We start from the raw sequence: 4,996 nt of genomic DNA, 5'->3' as shown, positions 1-4,996 counted from the left end.
TGAGTTTCTGGAGCATCACATTTGTGGGGTCAATTAAACGCTCAAAATGGCCAGAAAAAGAGAACTTTCATCTGAAACTCGACAGTCTATTCTTGTTCTTAGAAATGAAGGCTATTCCACAAAATGTTTTGGGTGACCCCAAACTTTTGAACGGTAGTATATATCTGAAGTTGATCTCGTAACTTAAGTGTTGAAAGTAAAAGAAAAACCTAATAAAAATGTGTCACTTTATGAGTGGGGCACCCTTTGGATCCCAAATATATTTAGTGATTTTTAATTTATCTTTTCACTGTGATTACTCAAAAATATGAAAGAATTAAAATCAATGGTGTCCTGCATTATTGATCTTTTAGGGCTCTAATGACTAAATACTGCATATTTCAGTTTTACTATAAAAAATGAAGTTGTTTTTGACAGAAAAGCCATAAAACATTTTTTTAAATGTGTATTACTTTATATCAACTTGAAGTTGATATAGCGATTTACTGTAAGCCTTAAATAATTTAAAAAAAAATAATAATATGACTTATTTTTAACATTTTAATGACTGAAACCCTTTATGGTCCCCGGAACCCCTAAAGGTAAAATAAATTAAAAATGCATATATTTTGTTATGGTTTGAAAATGAAAAATATCAAAATGGCCCCCACATGCTTTAATTTTTCCGTGTGCGGCCCTCAGTGGAACAAGTTTGGACACCCCTGGTGTAGACCCCCTCTCCTTGTGGGTCCAATCTTGATGCCGGACAGTCTGGCCTGTCTATCTTTCCTTGCCATTATTCCAGTAATTAGTTTAAGCCGGGTGACCTCCGAACCCTATCCTCTGTCCCTATCTGTGGACCTTCTACCAGATGTTGCTAATGTCTTTAATCTTCCTCCTAAAACCTACATTCTTGTGGGATTCCCAATCTCGTGTGGACACTCTCTACAGTGCCGGTGATGAACCTTTGCACTTTGACCTCAATAGAAGAATACTTTTAAAGGACTATGTGACCAAATACTACTTCCAATGCTATAAGATAATTATACGTGATATAATTAACCACAGTGCACTTCCCTCGTTCACTTCATCCTTCTTCAAAAATGCGGGCGCTGAGTGTGAATACTTAAAGGTGAGCTTTGATGACATCTGTGTTGAGTAAAGTGTTACAAACTACGTTTGCGCTATGCAGGTGGAAGGAACTATTTTGTATTGTTGACAGGACATTCGTAATTTGACTCAAACAACCTTGTTATTGAACTGTCACTGCTACAGAGTGAAGTGAAGTGAATTATATTTATATAGCACTTTTCTCTAGTGCAGGGGTCCCCAAACTACAGCCCGCGGGCCAGATACGGCCCGCTAGTGTCCAAAATCCGGCCCGCGGGTAGTACCAAGTAAATTGTTTTATTTTTAATTTTTTTTTAAACTTATTATTTTTTTAATCTGTTCTTTTTCACCCATCCATCTATCCATTTTCCACCGCTTGTTACTGAATCTCCAAGGCAGATACGGCACGCCAGTGTCCAAAATCCGGCCCGCGAGTAGTCCTGGCTAAAAAGTAAATGAAAATTGTATTCATTTATTTTTTTATTATATATTTTTTTAATCTGTCCTTTTTCGCCCATCCTACAATCCATTCTCTACCGCTTGTTACTGGGTCTCCTAGGCAGATACGGCACGCCAGCGTCCAAAATCCGGCCCGCGGATAGTCCCGACTAAAAAAAAATGGTATATATAAATTTTTTTTAATCTGTCCTTTTTCGCCCATCCATCAATCCATTTTCTACCGCTTGTTATTGGGTCTCCTAGCCGCTCAAGCAAATCATATTGTCTAAAAATGCATTTTCACAGCGGTAACGGGACGTCATCACGCTTGCGCCACAAAGGCGGCAAGTGCGCGATCTTTCAGTCAATTAGTGCACGAGGGGAAAAAATGGCGAAATCGTTGGGGAAACATAAATTAGACTCCGAGTGTAGAGTTTTTAAACATCAGTGGACATATGACTTTTGTTCAGTTTAAGGAAAAGACAGTTTAGATTGTATTTATATATATATATATATATATATATATATATATATATATATATATATATATATATATATATATATATATATATATATATATATATATATATATATATATATATATATATATATATATATATATATATATACAAAAAGTTTGGGGACCCCTGCTCTTGTGACTCAAAGCACTTTGAGGGTCTGGATGATTTTTTGTCTTATTCCCGAGAGAATCCTGGATGTGACTGACGCATTAGGGCAGTGTTTTTCAATCATTTCTGAGCCAAGGCACATTTTATTCATTGAAAAAATCCCGAAGCACACAACCAGCAGAAATCATTGAAAAATGAAACTCAGCAGCCGATATTGACAATAAAAAGTCATTTTCGCAATTGTTGGGTATGAATTCAAACCATAACCAACCCATGCATCACTATAGCTCTTGTCTCAAAGTAGGTGTACTGTCACGACCTGTCACATCACGCCGTGACTTATTTGGAGTTTTTTTTACGTTTTCCTGTGTGTCATGTTTTAGTTCTTGTCTTGCGCTCCTATTTCAGTGTCTTTTCCTGTTTTGTTGGTATTTTCCTGTAGCAGTTTCATGTCTTCCTTGAACGCGATTCCCCGCTCCTGCTTTGTTTTGGCAATCAAGACTAGGGGTGTGGGAAAAAATCGATTCGAATTCGAATCGCGATTCTCACGTTGTGCGATTCAGAATCGATTCTCATTTTTAAAAAATCGATTTTATTTTTAATTTTTTTTTTTTTTTTTTTTTTAAATTAATCAATCCAACAAAACAATACACAGCAATACCATAACAATGGAATCCAATTCCAAAACCAAACCCGACCCAGCAACACTCAGAACTGCAATAAACAGAGCAATTGAGAGGAGACACAAACACGACACAGAACAAACCAAAAGTAGTGAAACAAAAATGAATAATATCAACAACAGTATCAATATTAGTTACAATTTCAACATAGCAGTGATTAAAAATCCCTCATTGACATTATCATTAGACATTTATAAAAATAAAAAAAAGAACAATAGTGTCACAGTGGCTTACACTTGCATCGCATCTCATAAGCTTGACAACACACTGTGTCCAATATTTTCACAAAGATAAAATAAGTCATATTTTTGGTTCATTCAATAGTTAAAACTAGTTTACATTATTGCAATGAGTTGATAAAACATTGTCCTTTACAATTATAAAAGCTTTTTACAAAAATCTACTACTCTGCTTGCATGTCAGCAGACTGGGGTAGATCCTGCTGAAATCCTATGTATTGAATGAATAGAGAATCCTTTTGAATCGGGAAAATATCGTTTTTGAATCGAGAATCGTGTTGAATCGAAAAAAATCGAGTTTGAATAGAATCGTGACCCCAAGAATCGATATTGAATCGAATCGTGGGACACCCAAAGATCTTTCTTTGTGGGGACATTGTTGATTGTTGTGTCATGTACGGATGTACTTTGTGGACACCGTGCCGTAAGTCTTTGCTGTCGTCCAGCATTCTGTTTTTGTTTACTTTGCAGCAAGTTCAGTTTTAGTTTTGTTTTGCATAGCCATCCCTAAGCTTCAATGCCTTTTCTTAGCGGCACTCGCCTTTTGTTATAACCTTTTACCTGCACCCTGCCTCCCGCATATTGTGATCACGACAAACCATGTTCCCGACATCTACAAAGCAATTAGCTACCTGCTGCCACCTACTGATATGGAAGAATATTACATGGTTACTCCGCCGAGCTCTAGACAGCACAGACACTCAACAACGGCACATTATTTGCGTATTATAATTACTGGTTTGCAAAAAAATATTTTTAACCCAATTAAGTGAAATTACAATCTCCCATGGCACACCAGACTGTATCTCATGGCACACTGGTGTGCCGAGGCACAGTGGTTGAAAAACACTGGTTGGTTAAATTTCGGACTAACTGCAGTGAGCTCAAACAACCAGCAGGTAGCATTCGTGAGCAGATAATACTGTATTAGCTGCTCCCAGATAAATTCCTCTTTTGGACTTATCAGGTCTTCATATCCAGGAGATGCTATTCTTCAGTCACACTCTAAGTGAGGGATAAAGCAAACTCATCCAGACATATCGAATATTTAATTGGTGTTCATATTTATTTCTTTGAACTTACATGTTTACACGACAGAAAAAATATATATATAAAAAATTGACAAAAGCCTAGGGACCCCCATTTTGCACCCTCCCCTCACCTTGACAGGTGAGGGGATGCTAACAAAACATTATTTTTTTAATCAATAAATTCAGGTGTTTTTTGGTTTCCGCTTGTATTTCTGTCACTTCTCTATCAAGGAACACTTTTTGGTAATTACCAGCAGGCAGTCTTTTAATGAACGCAAAGCAAGCAGCGACACAGGTGTTCAGAAGCGCTGGAGCGCTACGTCTTTCAGTTCAACCTGATCAAACCCTCGTCTCTCCGCAGCTCAACGAGACTTGTGTGGGCTGTGAACAGATGTTTGCCACTGCACTGACAGTCTGTCTCATATCTAGCAAATAAGCAGCAAGGAAAAGCAACGTATACAAGTGACAACCATTTAGTTAGTTTTCTCCCCCCACAAGAAAGAGGAACAACTTTTACAGTGGACTATTTAAAAGCAACAAATAACAAAAATAAATGGAAATATTATATTAGTCTTTGTTGTATTATGATGGCATCAAGCGTTGCTCTGGTCTATCGACAAATTCGGAAGACGACGGCAGCCGTTCAAGCGGCCCAAAGGCTGCTCGCCGTGATGGACGGGTTGGGCAGAGCTATGGGCACTCAGACTTTGGCAAACTCTGAATTGAATTGCAAATCGGATAAGATCAAGGCAAAATTACGATCATTTTCAGAGCCATAATGGACAAACTATTGGAATGTGTTTGCTGGCCCTAACCAAAACAATCCTTATCTACAATTCGGCTCCCTCTGCAATGGCCTTGGCAGGGAGGGTCATGATGTAAACACC

The sequence above is a fragment of the Entelurus aequoreus genome, linkage group LG26 (assembly GCF_033978785.1).
Source record: "Entelurus aequoreus isolate RoL-2023_Sb linkage group LG26, RoL_Eaeq_v1.1, whole genome shotgun sequence".
Taxonomy (NCBI): Eukaryota; Metazoa; Chordata; class Actinopteri; order Syngnathiformes; family Syngnathidae; genus Entelurus; species Entelurus aequoreus.
Note: the sequence above shows the minus strand (reverse complement) of the source record.